The sequence below is a fragment of the Fundulus heteroclitus genome, chromosome 16 (assembly GCF_011125445.2).
Source record: "Fundulus heteroclitus isolate FHET01 chromosome 16, MU-UCD_Fhet_4.1, whole genome shotgun sequence".
Taxonomy (NCBI): Eukaryota; Metazoa; Chordata; class Actinopteri; order Cyprinodontiformes; family Fundulidae; genus Fundulus; species Fundulus heteroclitus.
Genome location: NC_046376.1, coordinates 193,780 through 211,630, shown reverse-complemented (window position 1 = coordinate 211,630; position 17,851 = coordinate 193,780). Strand labels below are relative to the sequence as shown.

The following is a 17,851-nucleotide window of genomic DNA, read 5'->3' as shown; positions in this document are numbered from 1 at the left end:
CGCTCAGACACCTAGTTCCTCCTCAAAGATGACCTCCACTGAATCAGTCTTCCGCTCCACTTCCCCCAGCTAGGTTTCCTGAACCCGGCGGTAAGCGCACCTCACTTTACGGCTGTTTTCCCTCCTCAGCCCTGTCTAACCTGTTTCCTCTCTTCCACAGAGTTTCGGTCACGGTTCCCTGATCACTGTTGGCCTCCCGCTCTGTGATCCTTGTCGATCGCTCCGTGCCTGTTAATAAACATCTTAAACTGCTCTCTGCCTCCCGATTGTGTTCTGCATGTGGGCCAAACACTTATAAACCATCACAGATTTATTTCAGATATGTCATTTAAGGTGGAATCTGCTCCTAAAACCCTCTGTGCTTAAGGGGTTAAATTAGGTGTAACACTTTTTTGAATAACTGAAAGATGTTTATTCAATGCACAGATGTAATAAATATTGTAACAAAGTGTTGTAATTCATCTACAGATAGGAAAATAGTGCTGCTGGTTCATATTACAGTGCAATGAACTGACGGGGCTCTAATGACAAGCAGGGCTGGGTGGAAGGTATTGCTGAAAAGTAATTCAAATGAACAGCTTTGGTTAATGACCAGCTGGCTGCCCTGTGACTCTAAAGCAACTTTCGGCCCGGTTCCTGTGGCTGGTTTTGGTCACGCATCACACAGCTCTGCTCACTTGCGTGTTTCAGGAAGGAAACACTCCAAAAAGTACAGAAAAACTGAAGAGCAAAATATAATTTTACTATTCACAAACCATGATCCATGCCTGAAGGAAAAGAAAAGGGACATGATCAGCTTTCTACATGCAGATGTGGTGTATCAGATCTGTAGATTTACTGAGACTGTCTCTCATTTTCCACACACTGGATGGACACTTTTGTCTCTGGAGTCTCCATCCATCCACCTCCTGCAGTAGAAGGCAGCGGCTGTCTGCTGACACCGCCGCCTGCAGCCGGGGAGTCAGCACCAAATCAAACCTATAAAATTTATTTCATAAATTAAAAAAAAAAAAATAATTAAGCTTTGAACGTGTTCTCCTTGCTCTGGGCATGGCTGAGGGAAAAGGTCTCATAAAGCTGTAAAATTAGCTTTGTGACTGAAAACTGGGCGAAGCAGCGGGGGCCACTAAGGAGAGCTCAGACTGGGCGGGGCTTAAAATCACACCCAGGAGACGTTCCCCTCTTCCAGGCCTTCCAAGGCCGGTCAAAGACAAACAGAGTAAGGAGGAGGGGAGCTGGGCGAGCTAAAACAAGTAATGTCGGTGGAACGGTGGCTTTTGAGGCCCGTTTTCTCAACAATCTTCTTTGCAGAGCACCAACATTAAAATGGTCATTTATTTGATTTCTACAAGTTTGACATCATTGAAAAGCTTTAAGAATCTGTAGATAAGTCGAAATGACCCCGCGGAGACTTTCTCCTGGCACATTTATTTTTTCAGTAAAATTAATTACTGGGACTATTACAAGAAGTCTTGCCAGAAAACACAAGGTTTTGTGAGAACAAGCTGTATAAGTAATTTTTGTTCCTCTGGAGTTTATGCGGCCAATGAGGTGCGGCTTTATTGTTTTACTTGTCTTTATTTAATTAAAACTTTATATTTTAATTCTGGTTTCTGTTTCCTTTCTTAGTTCTGATGCCATTTTGTGGGCATTTTCTAAGACATGTAAAGACATGTCCGCAATAAATGTCTGTTAAAACCAAAAGAACGACGTTGAGTTTTGATTAAGTAACAAGAAGCATTAGCTTTGCCAGTTTTAGTCCAAACTAAAACAATCAAAGGTGACTTGAGTGCAACTGTGTGGCTTCGGGGACCTTTTAGTCATTTTATTGTCAAATTCTAGTTTGTACTTTGGTTTTTGCTTTAAAATGTTCATGTTTTCACTTTCTCCTGGCTGACTGCAAATCAGAAACGGTTCCTTGTTTAAAGTCAACAGATTTCTTAGACAAAACTTATAATATTCTGTAACCCATCGGCCATAGTTGGTATAGAGTTTAACACACTTGCATATAAAGATCATGTCCCATGAGTCCCAATCACTACCCTCCGATTATTTCTGCAAAGAGAACCGACTCCTCTGAACAGACTTTCATATCCTTTGACGTAGATGTTTCTCTCTTCAGAACAGTCCTATGAAAGTCCAATAAAGAGCGCCCGACTGTAGAAAAACTCACAAAACACACCGAAGCCCTGGGTGATGTTCTCAGAAAAAAAAAAAAAAATCTGAAACATTGAAAGAGAATGTCATCTGTTAAATAAAGGTAAAGTGTTTCTCTCATCCTCTTTTATTCAAGGCTTCTGAGCCCATATTCAGACTGAAAGTAGCGCTTAGTGACGTTATCTTAGGACAAAGCTCATAATTTCCCGAATTCTGAGATTTTTCTTCGAATCTTTACCTCGGTGAGATTAAAGCTATTCACAAAGCATCTTAAGACTAAAGTGAAAAATGTTGGTAGTAGAGAGGAGGACTTTTAACGAGCCTCAGAGTGTCTGAAGCAGCTGATTGGCTGATCCACCACCTGAACAGAGGAGGAAATGAGGACATGAACTTCTTTATCAAACAATTCCTAACATGTAGATAAGATCAACTTTTTTATCTCTATAGAGGGAAATTATTTAGCTCCAGTGGCCCGATGGCTTTAAGGCGTGGCTCTAGTAACAATTTTATTGAGGATAAATAAATAACAGGAGACATTTACAAAGAATAAATATAACAAAGGTGAGAAAGTATTTTCTGTATTGCACGATGACGTCAGCAGCCTAAATGGCCACCTAGAAGTTTGTTTTATGCCGTCTCCTCGCTTTTGATTGCTGCTCACTTTCCAGGCTGGTGTGTAAAAGCAACAAAACGCAGTGATCTGCAGCAACACGCTTCAAAGCTTGTGCATTTGTGCCAATTTACCTTTCAACGCTCCTCTATTCACCTCCCAAAACTGAGCGCTGAGTGTTGCTGTCCAGTTTGTTTGTTTTTTTCCTCAATTTTATGTCACTTGTTTTACTAAATCCAACTGCTTTATACAAGCAGCCAACCCCAGTATAATGCTGACATGTGAGTGTGCATTAATATCAAACAGATAAAGCAGTAAAATGACTGTTTGTAAAAACAAATAAGCAAATCTAAATAACGATGAGGATGTAAACAAGGTGCATTCAGTCATGTTGCTGTGTGACAATCAATTCACATGACATTTCTTAATCCAGCCTAAATGGTTAATTTCTCTCCTTTGATTACTAGGAGTGCATTTCTGTTTTCTATTTTATTTTCTTCTTGTACCATCAACCAATCACAGCTCTTGAAAGACAGCGCCACACCTAGCAAGGGGTTAACTACAGCTCCTCACTCAGAGTTGCTCTCAGCAGCATCTGAGTCCTAAACTAAAACTCCTACGTAGGATTTTTTTAATCACAGATAGGAGCTCCCTGAGAGAAACTCAGGATCTTTGTGAATAGAGCACAGAAATAAACTGCAGATGTCAGCACTTTTCAGCGTTTCATGATATCGTGAAAGAAACCAGACACCGGTTTGCAATCAGTGGTGAACTTCTGAAACCAGACTACTGTGAAACTTCTGCTGTGCTAGACAAGGTTTCCTTCCTGTTTCTAAACATGTTCATCTTACCACAGCATACAGTGCAACCAGATAAAACAGGATGTTCTCAGACATCTCTCTGCAGGGACCAGATATGTCAATGCCCACTGCTGACCTAATTGGACCCCTTGGATGTTTTAGATCCGGTTCTTCTGGCTTACTAAACCTCAGGAAAACAGAGTTTTCCCTCCTGGATCTTAGGATGAACTACCACCATGTGTCAGTCAGCTCAGAAAAGTCTCTTTATCTATTTTGTCTCTTCTTAAATATGTGTTGTTATGGTTTCCTAAGGTTTCTGCTTGTTTCTAATTGCCTTAATTGGCAGCAAAATGACATTGCATTCTAGATCAGGAAAATCTAACTCGAATTTAGATATTTAATTTTTCAGTGCATTGGCTACAGCTCTTCTGAACATCAAACCAACCATTCCCTTATAACAATAAGCTGCACACACATTTGTGGACAGATTTTTTTTTATTAATTTTTATTAATTCATTTATTACAGATGCTGCAGCTGTTCACTGAGGAGAACGACACCGCATCACACAACACTGTTTGCATTTAACCTTCCTGTTCAGCTGTAAACCTGCGGTTTCCGTTATCTAATAAGAAAACTTATCAGATGTTATGAAGTAACGGAGTCAAATAAAACTAGAATTTCTTCCAGAGAAATCAAAAGTCAAAGTCTGCAATACATGGATTAGGGTTGGAGTAACCTGACCCCTAACCAAAGTGTCCATCGAGGAAATGACATTTATTGCAACAACATGACTATTCTTATCAATCTTTGGTTATATGAATCGATCTTTAGAAATTCATGAGAATCGATTGATAATTGGAAAAAAAATTTAACAGCCCTATTAATTTACACAATACCCTAATTTTCTTTGCTGTACCTGAACTTTGACGCCTCAGCAAGGAGCATCTGCTGCCGTCACTGAGTCCCAGCCTTCAGCCAGGCTTTGCTGCAGCTCTGCAAACAGGAACTGGTCATTGTGGAAGTGTTTGCCTGTCAGGGCCCTCAGGTGGGAACGTGTGAATGTGACTGTGTACGTAGGTTTCCTTTTGTTGTCAGGTTGGGTTTGTACTGCCCCCTCTCCTGGGACATCTCTGGTCTCCACTGAGTGTGGAACCCATCCCCGTGGCTGGCGCCTTGGTGCGTTGGTGGTCCTCGGTGTCTGGCGCTGGGGGCTCGGGGCTCGGGCAGGTGCCAGCTTGTTCCTGGCGCCTGCTTCGCGGGGCCTTGCCCCCTGTGGCTCAGTTAGGGCCTCCCCAGGGGGCGGGGCGCCCCTGGACCTGGGGTCCCTGGTGACCCGTGGTGACCGTGGTGCTCTGGCATAGCTGGCTGCCGGCGGAGGCCACTGGCTGGTCCCAGCGGCTCCGGTATTGTGGCTGTTGGGGGGTTTCCTGGGGCTCCTCTCTGCTCTTTCCCTAGGTTGGCAGGCAGCATTCCCTGTGTTGGTCCCTCTTGAGCACCTTTACTCTGAAGGTCCCTTCGGGCACCTGGGGTTCTGGTTCCCCTGGCGTCTGCCTCGGTGCTCCGGGGGTCTTTGGCTCCTCATAACCACTACTGAGCATTTCTTATGAATAAACCTCACAGACACGAGCTCACTCTCACAAACTCCTGCAGGTGCTTATAGACTCACTTCTATACAGAAAACCCCTGTTATTATCTTCAGCTGTCACTTTCTACATGTCGTATTAAATAATCCTGTATATTCTTCAGTGATGGTATCAAGGCGTTGGTTGTTTGTACCTGGAATACTTTATCAGCTGGTTCTGCAGATCCAAGTAAAGTGGTAGTGACTTGTGCAAGAACAGTGCAAAGAATGCATAAATGTCAGTTACAGAGGGGGGGGGGTGTCAGAAACACTGAGAGAGGCGTTTAAAGATTGATGGCCACAGGCAGGAATGATTTCCTGTGGCGCTCTGTGGTACATCTGGGTGAGAGGAGTCTTCTGCTAAAGGAGCTCCTCCGCTGGGTCAGTGTGTCATGGAGAGGGTGTGAGACATTGTCTAAGATGGACTGGAGCCTGGACAGCATCCTCTCTGTGTCCAGTTCCTCCCCCCCTGCCTCCCACATTACGGGCCCTCCTGATCACTTTGTTCAGTCTGTTGTAGTCGGCAGCCCACAGCCCACTGCCCCAGCATGTGACAGCGAAGAAGAGCTTGCCGGCAACAACAGACTCATAAAACATCCTCAGCAGCGTCCTGCAGATGTTAAAGGACCTCAGCTTCCTCAGGAAGAAGAGTCGGCTTTGGCCCTTTTTGTAGACCGCCTCAGTGTTCCTGGTCCAGTCCAGCTTATTGTTAAAGTACACTCCCAGGTACTAATACTCCTCCACAGTGTCTACAGGGACCTGTGGACACTGTTTCTCCCTTTTAGCATTTTGTCTCATCTGTTTATCTCCTTTTTTCCTCTTCTACCTTCCCGTTTCAGTGTCCATTTCACATGAAACATTCCCATCAGAAAATCTAACAAAGCTTCTTGCATATATAAATCAAGTGGAGTGCTATAGAGAAAGCAGTAAGGCTTCACTGGTGAAAGTAAAAAAAAAATATTTTTGTTTCTGCATCAACCAAAACGTCTATGCTTCCTGGTGATGAAACCTGCACGAACAGACTCACGGTTCTGTGTTCAAACACTACGGTCCTCATCAGATTAATGAGGTGGAGCTCAGTTTACTGCCCCCCCCCCCATCCCCAACTGAACTAAGTGTTATCTCACACAGAATGACACGCAGTTTACACAATGTGTCATAAAGCTTAAAGATATGCGATGAGATTTCTCCTCAACGTGCAGCTGTGTTTTTAGGAACCCGTGCCAATACTTACACAGAATCCTCAGACTAAAAGTAGCTCTTAGTGACGGCATTTTAGCAGAAGATCTTAGAATGTATTAATCCTTAGTAAAATGACGTCACTAGAGTGGAAAACAGGGTGGTAGTATTGTTTTTTCATAATTTACATGTATCCGTTCCAGGTTATACATAAATTCAGCTATTAGGTTATTTTATTTAGACATATGTTTTCTAATGGGTGCTATTCATGATGAGAAAAATTTTATTAGATTGGAAGCAAAAGAAGTTTGGGACTTTCACCAAGGATCTGCCCCCTCAGCAGGGTGCGATCAATGCTATAAAACTTTGCTCCCACAGAAAACCTCCTCAGTCTCTTCACACTTTTTCCTTGGACTCGGAAGGAGAGAGGCCGCCCTGAGGGCCACCCACCCTTGCGAGCCACATGGGACTCAGACACAAGCTGCACAGAATGGGCCTTCTGTGAAACTCATCTCCCCTCGCTTCAATGGAGCGACAAAGGGGGAAATTCTTGTCTTCCGTGGAGCGGAGGACCCAACTGGATTCGGAAATCTACCGACTAAATCAAAGATAAGTTTGTAGTCTCACTTCTGCTTAAACAGATGCCGAAGTGAATAAATCTGTCAATGCCAAACCAGCTTTGTTTTGCTTCCTCAGCGGACTCTAGACGGACCCGAAAAACCGGACAGGACCCACTTCCCAAGGTGAGGGCAAATTGCCTGCAACCGGTCAGCGACGTTGGTCCGGCCTACCCTGTGGGCTAGCTGCAGAGCATGCTAGCCCCCTGCTGAGAGAACCAACGTTTTCCTGGACCGTTGCTCTCTCCCTGGGATGGCCAAAGTGAACCGAACTCACGCGAGGCGCCGACATGTTTGGCAGAGCAGCAAACAGGGAAAGTTAAATGGCTGTTTGGAAGGTCTGTGTGATGCGGTTACATTGTGTTTAGAAACACATGGAGTTAACCAATGTTTATGGTTATAACAAACAGAATCTCCACAAGGGTTTTATTCACTAATGGGATATTGATGTTTGCGCTACCCGGTCTGCTCATTACGACTAAAATAAAGCCGAAGCTTTTTAAACTTAGCGCATAAAGTCCGCTAGCGCAAATGCTATTAGCTTCCGGCTTCCCGGATGCACGACAACGATTTGTTTCAAATGTAAGGTTTGTTTCACTTCACAATCGTTCAATAGTGCTTTGAGCATTATTGCCACATTAATATTGAATATTAATGTCGATTTAAAGTGTTTTGTATAACTTTATAAGTAACCAATTGTTACCCCTAGCATCCTGGAGGTATAATCGCATTAATAAAATCAAACATCCCTAAAGTTTACAGATTCTTACTGAGAAAAATCATTCTTTAAAATGTTATTTTGTGTTATTTAAGCTCATTCCGTGTTTTTTAAGATGAACTTGGTTCTTTAACTCAGATAAAATGTTATTTCATCAAATAAGGTTTTGTTTAACTCAGGATTTGCATTATGAATGGGTTGAAACACATGCCACATGTTCTGAATTAGTTAAAATAATTTTATCTTAATTCACTTCGTTTAAGATGAACTTTGGTTCTTTGACTCAGATCTGCAGTGAACCAGGATTCACTGAATTATTTTGATGATGATGCAAAAGAAACAAAAGACAAAATAAAAATTGTTCATGTACATAGCTCCTTAGCTTCTTTTTATCTTCATTTTGCTCAGTAGTTTAGTTAAGTTTCACCAGCCTAGTAGACAGGATTTGTTGATTGAAATAGTGTTAATTCAGATAAACAGCATTATATAGTGATGTTCTCTGGATGTACATTTTATTTCTGTCAATAAATTCTTGAACTTGAAGAGAAGTTGTCACTATTTATTTATTTATTTATTTGAATTAGGACAATGCACATTCATCCACATGTCAGCTTAAAGCATCAATGTAAATATGCCGGCTAATTTGCATCTGCTGTCCTAAGGCAGGTAAGAACAGTGAACATTAAACAAGACACTACGAGAGAAAACAGAGTGGACACAAACAGACAAGATGCCAATAACACGAAATCACAATAAAATATGGCCAGGCCCAGGTTAACAGATCAATTCTTATGTAATCTGTATATATTATGTGATGAATATATCTTATTCTGTGCAGAGTCTGCTCGAATCATCCCTTTCAACTATTGTCCTGATATCAGCTCTAGAGCAGATATTCACCAGAATATACCTAACAGAGTTATTTATTAAACGTTAAATAACTTAAAAAAAGAACAAGTGCAAGTAAACCATTCAGACAGATATTAACTAGTGTGCACTGTTTTAGAGGTTCTGCAAATACAAAACAGCAGGAGGGGGAAGCCAGGAACAAACCACTACACCAAAAGACCGAGGGGGGGGGGGGGGGGGGGGGGCTTTATTTATTGAAGCTGACCTTAGTTATTTTATTAATATTCACTTATTTGTGCTAAGTTAAAGATGATTTTGCTTTATTTATTTGTTAGTTTTTGTGCTTATATTTTTGGTTTCTTGTTCCTCTCTCATGTTCTGCCTCCCTCATGTGGAAAGTTTGGTAAATTATTCCATCCCTGCTTAAGCAGCCTCTGTTCTTTGTCTGGAGGTCGGTTTTGTCTGCGTTCTGTTACTGTTTAGTGGACCTCAGTTGAGTTGGGCCCAAATCCATGCTATTTATTATTTCAGTTATTTTTTATTGAAGTTTGACCCTTTTGTTAACCATTTCTTACGTTATTAAATTTAAGTTTTTGGCTGTGGCACTACTTAGGTGGTGGATCAGCCAATCAGCTCTCTCTGTTTCCACCGTCTTCTTGCTTCAGACACTTATTCTCGCTAAAAGTCCTCCTCACTGCTCCTAACATTTTGCCACTTTAGGAGCTCTGAGATGCTTTGTGAATAACTTATCTCACCGAGGTAAAATTCTAAGAAAAATCTTAGAATTTGGGAAATTAAAAACTAAGAGCCGCTTTTAGTCTTTGTGAATACGGGCCCAGACGCTTACTGCTGTGACCTCAGTCAAGACGGGTGGATTTTCACAGCTGGAACAATATCATAAAACCTAACTGCTGCATTTATACAGGCAGGAAATAAAAAAAATTAAGTGAATCATTAATCAGTTTTACGACTGGAAATGTTCTAATCAAATCAAGTCTTTGATATGGATCTTGGATGCTGTCGTAAAAATTTTAACAAAAACAACAAAGATGGCGAGCCAGAGACTTGACAGGAGCTGGAAAACAAACCTGACAACAGTCACCTGATGCTGGGCAGGATTTCTGCAGAGAGTCACATTAAAATGCTGCTCAGGGTCAGCATGCTGATGGAAATCCCAGAAACATGCTCACAATAGCTGCATTGTTAAATTCTTAAGTAAAACTTTAGTGTTATCATTCATTATTAACAATTCAAACTACGTAAAATGTTAAACTATATTATTGTGAGACAGGACTGTTGTGGTAACAAGGCGTTCCTTCATGGGCTTAGATAATAATCTAACAACATCGACTTTGTTTATAAAGCACTTTAGAAACAAAGTGCTGCACAGCAAGAACAGAATAATCCATAGGATTAGTTGAAAACGAAAGAGAAACGCATGCAGAGGAGATGAAGAAAATAATTTATTAGTTTAGGAATAAATAAATAGAAATAGTTAAGAATTGAAAAGCTGAGGAGTGGAGGAAGGCCTTTAAAGTCTGGAAGCAGTTTCTGATCTGCAACGATCTCCTCAGAACATTTAACAGCAACATGTTGGACTTTAGAGTTCTTGTGGCTGTTTGGCAGAGTAAAAACATTTAAATTTGGTTAGGCAAGACCATCCAGACTTTTAAAAGCCTGTTAAAATCAAACCTGCAAAGAACAGGAAGCAGCGAGTGGAGTTATATGTTCCTGTTTTGTCCGTCCTGTTGCTGAGCTGCAGCAGTTCCTGCATTTGTGAGCGGTGGAGGCTGAGAGAGCCGATATGAAACATCAGTCAATCTTTCTGAATTCTTGGAAGGAAGTTGTGGTTGGAAAAAAAAGCTCCTTTTGATAACTGGATTGATTAGCTTTGTGAAACATGCTGTTGTTAAAAACCCCTGTTACCCCCCCACATCCACTGTCTATGCCCCCATGCCTGTGCAGCCGCTGGTTCCCATCTCCAGCGGTCATTGGGCAGAAAGCGGGTCCACCCTGGACCGCCTGTCAGTCCATCACCGGACAAACAACCATGCATGCTCACTCACACCTACAGGCCACTACAGAGCCCAGTTAGCATAGCCCAGTCCACTGTGGGAGGAGCCAGGAGTACCCAGAGAGAATCCGCGCATGCACAGGGAGAACATGGAAACTCCATGCAGAAACGAACAAAGCTGATTTCTGGTCAGCTACAAATCCTTCTGAGGTTTGTGGGTTGCATATTCCAGCATGCGAGACCTCCCGGTTAGCGCCGCGGTGATCCTGCTGCACATTTACACAGAGGAAGTAGAACGGGTCAACCGCAGGGCGCTAGCCTGGAGCAAACATGTTAGCATTTAACCTTTCTGACTTTGTATTCCTGTTAATGCTTAAAGCTACGAAGCTGAAGTGACATGTTGGCGTTGGTGTGTTTGCAGCCAGAGTGTGACGTCCGAGTTGGAACAGTAGGTGTTCGGCTGGTTAATCTTTATTCAGCAAGTTATGCTTAACGTTAAAACATGTTCTCTTGTTGTTCAAATGTTGAACAATGTATTTAAAATATAAAATATATTTGTAAAGTGGATTTAACTGCTACAGATGCTATACATTTGTTGTAGTAAGATAAGAATAAATTATTGTAACTAATGCTTTTAAAATGTAACGATAAAATACAATCATAAAAACCTTTCATTTCATTGAAAGATTCTTGAAGAAAAGAAAAGTGTCAGAATCAGCCACAGCTACTGATCGTGAACCTGTGGTGATCAGCAGCAGTGAAAAAGCCCAGTCAGCTTTCTAGGGACGGAAATAGTGATGAAGAGTAGTCAGCATGGTAGGTCATGTTCTAAATAAACAGATTTTACAGAAAGGGTTCTGACCTCTCAGTCACACATCTTTTCTGAGACATGATTTGACAGGAATACAATTTAAAGAAACTATTAGGCAAGGAGAAAGACAATATCACAATTTCAAGATCAAAATGTTTACCAAGAAGTATCTCTGTAGGAGAAACATCAACTTCCCTGGACCATGATGACCCTTCTGATCATCATAGTAATTAAAATTATGACATTTACAAATTAACAATTCTTTACCTCAGAAGTTTTGTTTTGTTATGTTGCCAACAATCTCCTATGCTAGCAAAGTGAAATTTATAAATGAGGAAAAGAATTTTAAAACATACATTTTAAAATATTACTATTGCTGCTTTGCCGATCCTTCTAATTCATTTTGTGTAATTTTCAGAGATTTCACAGTCGGCTGCTGCTGGTCCAGCTCAGCTTATGTTGAAGGTTTTTACTTTAACAATGCAAGGTGATCAGAAAAGGAGCTTCAGAGATAACCAGAATAAAATGTATCCATGGTTTGAATATTCGCAAAGCCAAGACGCATCTTAGTGTTTTGCATGTAAACATTTCTCTCTCCCAAATACTCCAGCGTCTGTTTTTACTTCATTCTCTGGATTCTACCATAGGAAAAAGGCGACGTACAAAGACGCAGGTTTTAAATGACATGAAATGTCTGACAGTCAACTCCATGTTTGCATGGGGGGAGCATAAAAAGGCAGTTCTCTCTAACACCTATATTTGTGATTTACCTGACTCCGCCAGATAGATTTGCTCCGCATATCCATCTGGAAACCTTCCGTTGAAGTAATTTTAGGAAGGGGCGAAAATACTGGTTAGCTGATTGGCCTATGTTGGTGATAGACGGGCCAAATAAACCAATCAGATTAGTCGTCGCTCTGTTACGAGCGACGACGAAAACACAACCACAAGCCAAGCTGCTCTTGCTGCTGCAGGTAAAGGCTCGTTAGCTCAGCAAAGAAATACTCTGTAATTCCGATAAAACTTGCTCGATAGCCACGCTAACGCTAGTTTCATCGGCTGAAGCCGCCATGTTCTTTAGACTGAACTGTCGCGCTTCTCGTTGCGTCACACCTCAACCCGCCTCAAAGCCAACGCTGATTGGACGTTCGTTTTGTGAACGGCTCCAAATTCTCTTTAACGGAGAGTAGCCAGACTGATCTGCGAGTGAAACCTTGAAAGCTCGCGAGATCAGGATGGTCTCGCGAGGCTAATTTGTGATGCCATTAATGAAGCATACAGAAAAAAGGTTCAGGAGAATAAGAAGTACATAAAAACTGTTGAAGTACTTCTTTTAAATGCTACATAAAACATTTCCCAAAGAGGTCACCATGAGACTAAAGGCTGAATTAAGGCAACATTTTAGAAATGTTATTACCGATTGCAAAGCATTACCAACTGGTTAAAAAAATAAAAATAAACGGAAGGCAGAATGCCAAGTACACAAGTTCATTAATACAGAATGAAATATTGGCATGCTTAGCCAAAATGTTCCATGAAGACATAATTCATAAAGTGAGGAAAAGTGAAGTTTTCTCTGAAATCGCTGATGATACCAAAGACCTAAAAAAGAAGGAGCAGATTTCACTGGTTCTTTGTTATTACTACAACAGAGCAGCGCATTAAAGGCTTTGCTGACTTTCAACAAGCAACCAAGTTAGATGCTGAAGGACTTTAAGGACAGAAAAGTTCACCGTTTGGAAAGATATGGACTTGAGTGCAGATCCAACCTTGTTGGACGAGGCTATGATGGAGCGTCTGTAATGAGTGGGCAGCATTCTGCGGTGGCAGCGAGAAGAAAAGCTGAAGCAAGACATGCAGTCTATGGATACTGTAACGCCTATTGCCTGAATCTGGTACTTTAGATGCTGTGACGGCGGTACCACAAGCAGATTGCTTTTTTCCTTGATGCAGAAGATACATGTTTATATATGTATATATGTCTGGTTCCTATGTTCATCAGAAGTGGCTGAATACACAAAAAGGAATATATGGAGGTCAGCCAAGGGAGTTACAGAAACTCAGCGACACCAGATGGGCATGAAGATACATGCCCATCAAAAAGCTTGACTTTTCTTCAAGAGGATCCAATCTATCAATTAGCAGACTTTTATGAGAGTAATCTTAAAGATCCCCGTCATGGAGTCCACCTGACAAGCGGGAATGAAGCAATCATTCCCGCTAAGCGATCTAGGTTTTCCTAACATGGAGGCTATTAGAGCAGAGTCACATGACATGGATCGGTTCATCCCACTTTTCTCTAGCAACCATCAAAACAGGAGAATCCATCTGTTTTAAATAATTAATGCATTACTTGTTTGTTCAATAGCTCAAATATGTAGCCTCATAGCATAATTGGCTCTATGTTTCAATGTCAATAAAAATTTCTGCTTCCTATTTCCTTTTCTTGCTTTCCAAAAACTTTAAAATAGGATTTAGACAATTATACAATGAGGCTAACGATGTGCAAGACAGATCAATTATTTACTTCTGTATTTAATAGTTCACATGTAAGAAAAGTAAATCCATAACCTGCTTGTTAAATACTTCACTGTAACAGCAGAAATGTCTTGGTTACTGCAAGAATTAAGAAAATGATAAAAAAAAAAAAAATATTGTTTCAGGCCACAGTCTGATGTGTTTTTTTTTTTTTTTTTGTGTGTGACTAATATCTGTTTTTGAACTTAAAATAATGTACATTTGTGTGATAACAAGGATTTGTCATGGTTATTTAATGTATACATGTATATTACCATCAGCTATTTTCTGAACCTGCTCATTCCTGTTAAGTGTTATGAAGCAGGGAGGTGTTGGGCTGCGTTCTGTATATAATTTGTGAAGCTAACCAATTCATTTAACATCCAGCACTGATGTGTAAATGCTCAGAGGGGAGCTGCGGTTGTCATGGCGCAGCGACGCCGCGGCTCCGTGGACGGCTTTCCACTGAGCGCCCCGGGTGGGCTGACCAGACACGGAACTTGTGGAGCCTGTTCTCTGAGACACACCCTTCCCAAACCCCCCACCACCGAAAATCAACCAACATAATCCCTGAATCAGCCACACACGAGCACAGGTAGACTCACCTGTCCGCGCCCAGGACCCCCGATCCGTTCCTGTTGGTCAAACGCTCCGCTACCTGACGCTCACCTGACTGCTGATTAGCTGCATTAACCTGACCGGATAAACAGGTCAAAGGGTCCTGATTGGATGAAGGTGAAGCAGATGTTGCAAGATGACGCAAGTTGATTGGACAGAATTTAGCCCTTCATTTTAAGTTTGTTTTAACTTTGCGCAAAAACAGCCATCGGTCAATTTCATAATTTATAACTGTCTAAACTAGTAGGAAAAAAATGAAAATAAATAAATAAAATTACTGTAGATAACTAAAATCAACCACTGGCGACAGGTCCCCACCGCATTTTACCTGGAATAGCGGTTATAGAAAATGCATGAATGGATAAATTAAATCAGGTAAATTAAACTTTTAAAAGCGGAACTGTTTTTAAAAGAAACAGGGAGCTTTAATTCCTACCTGCTGCACAACCTTATGAACACGGGAGTAATCTCTGCCACTCCCACGGAGGTTTCTGCTGCTGCTGATATTTTGGCCACTCCTCAACAGTAAACTCACCTGTCGCCAGGTGGGAGCGGGGCAGACTCTGAGCACCAGAGTTACGTCATCACTGACGCATTTATCTCATAGCGAGGACCGTTAATGACGCAGGACTCTGATCCTGGACCCAGAACCGTATATAGACAACCAATAAAATAATCGGTCAAATTAATTCAATTCACAAATACTTTATTGATCCCGAAAGGAGAATAAATAAATAACTAAATAAATAAATAAATAAATAAATTGAAAAATGAAATAAATAGAAACATATCTGATGTGCAGCTGCCCTGCATGTCTCAGAATCAGAACTATTCATACAATTTCAAGTTAATTTCATTCACCTTACAAATTTGTTTCTGGTTTGAAAAGACACAAATGTTTCCTGTGAAGTAATAACACAATAGGTATAATTTTTAGTAAAACAAAAAAAAAAAGCATTTGTCTGCTCTTATATACAATTAAATTGAAAATGTGAGATAGAAAATCTAAAGAGAACGGCATTTTACTGGCTGAACAGGTTTTTGAGGTTGGAAAACCTAGGAAGGGTCGCCAGTCTGTCCCACTTCATCTCTGTCTTTCTGTGGAAATTTTCTCCAAATATTCAATTTATTTTTTATCTACAATATCCGTAATACAAATTAAAGTTTTTTTTTTTTTGAAATTATGAGGTTATAGTGATAAAACTGTGAGAATAAAGTAGCTGATTTTCTGAAAACTTATCCTACTGTGTTGAGAAACGTTGAGCAACTTGTAAAGTTATACTTCTGTGTTTCACAATTAGGGAAATACTAAATCTCTTTTTAGAAAATCTGCATCACATTGATATTAGTGTCAGGACTTTAAAACTATTATTCAAACATTCTTGTAGATGACTTATTTATTCTCATATTGTTCTTTCTTCTTGTACACCTAATATGTTGACTTTATCCTTGTATTTTCTGAAAAAATAAATTATTGGCCATGGAAGAGGACATATCTATAAAAACCCTCAGAAATTTCAAGGATAATTTCACATATTTGCAGGAAGAAATGTGGATGTTTTCCAGAAAAAAATCTTTTTCCACGATGAAAGGCATAAATTTAACAGTAGCTCATGTTGCCACAATGCAACATGAGCCACAAATGGACGTATGCAGACCTGCCAGAACAGATCTACTCCAGTGGCAAAAATACAAATAAATAATTCTGCAATCACTCATAGATTGTTCTCTCGATGCTTAATAAAGGATGATTCTGAGAAAATGGAAAACACTTAAATAAATCTTTAAAAATTAAATCCAGATAAAGAGCACCTCATCCCCAGACATACGGGTCCATCTCCATTAATTAGCACATCTATGACTTATTTACTTCATTAATTCAACTCTAAAAGTGAAAGCTGTGATCCGTTGAAAGTGGTAAAATATGTTCATTTAGCAGATTATGGCCAACTGCAAATGAAAACCCATAAATTTCTCTGGAGATTTGAATATTCCAGGATAAAATCCAGTTTACGGCCTTCACGGCTCTGTTGACCACCGCGTACTTCACCAGACAGTGAAGAGCAACGTGCTGAAGAAGCTGAAGTTTACAGGGTGCCAGATAATGGTGCACCAGCAACAGGGAAGTCTTTTCTGTCAGATTCATTTTTTACGGCCCGTAGCTAAACATGCAAACATTGCATAAAACCGATAAAAGCAAAGCGTTTTAAGGCAGACTTTTCCCAACGCCCTACACGGTCAGGGGAAGACTGCTGTCCTGACACTTGCTCAGCAGACACGGTCAGCTAATAACGCTCATCGCTGAAGAAGCAGAGATATGACAGAGAAACCATGGAGGCTGAAGCAAAATGGGCTCTGTGACTCCTCAGCAGAGCCCCAGGCCTCCGTCCCTGTAGCACTGATGCAGTAATTCATGCAAAAGGATCCCTGACTACGTTGAGTACGCAGACTGCACTTTAATATACTCTTCAGCAGGCAGACTATTCTGCTTCTAAAACCCTCTTTTTTTTGGTCTTGTAATTTTGCAAGAAACTGAAATTTGGGTTTTGATCTGGAGGTTCAGGAGTGTGTTGAGAGAAAGCGAGCCGCCCAGAAGAAGAAGTCCGGGGGACGGAGGAGAGCTGCGGCGACCACGGGGGAGTAAAGCTGATGATACCAACATTCATCTGGAAACAGAAGATGGAAACGCGAATGTGTGGAGCTTGTTTCCACCTGCTGGTCGCGTCTGGTCATTGAACCAGAACTCAGCTCTTCCAGGGAATCAGAACTTCTTTACAAGAACCTCACCAGCAATTCTGATGAGGTTCTGGTGAACCTGCGGCCTGCGCGACGTCACCACTTGTTTACCTGAAAGACCTCATATCCAGACTACCTGTTGAATTTTAATGACATTAATCCACATTTATTGTAAGTCTTATTAATTTCTATCACTGACTGTTCTTTAGTTGTTATATTTTTTCCCATTGACACTTGGTTTGATATTGTTAAATAGCTTTAGTGTGACATCTGTTATTATAATTATGAACAAAGAATTCTGCAATGTCATGATCGTCAACATTAAAATTAATTGACTAAGACACAAACATTTAATTTAAATAGACAGCTTCACCAAATCCCACATTACCAGTGTAACCCAGAGAGTCTGAAACAACCCTAATTAGATTAAACTGTTTCCCGTGAAATGATCCCCATCTTGAAGTTCTCAGATTATCAGTTGTTAACTACGGTGGCCCAGAAGCCAGAATTAAAGTTTCTGTATTTGTCAGTTTATAATTCCAGGCGCAGCTTGCAGTGCGGTCGGTGGGCCCAAGTTATTCAGGCAAAAAACCGTTTCCCAGG

General features: G+C 40.9%; 1 protein-coding gene across 6 annotated transcripts in view; it reads right to left on the bottom strand.

The window, feature by feature from the left end:
- Window positions 1–15,030, bottom strand: part of LOC105920555 (globoside alpha-1,3-N-acetylgalactosaminyltransferase 1) — a 44,992-nt gene extending 29,962 nt beyond the window's left edge. For 2 of the 6 annotated variants that reach the window (XM_036148160.1, XM_036148159.1), the window contains exons 1-2: window positions 14,949–14,994; window positions 14,500–14,615 (exon numbers count right to left, since the gene is read on the bottom strand). The gene's annotated coding sequence lies outside the window, so the exon portion shown is untranslated. Of the gene's footprint in view, window positions 1–14,499; window positions 14,751–14,948 lie in introns of those variants that run through there. The other 4 variants (XM_036148157.1, XM_036148155.1, XM_036148158.1 and 1 more) reach the window with 4 other exon arrangements.
- Between the last annotated feature and the right edge of the window lie 2,821 nt (window positions 15,031–17,851).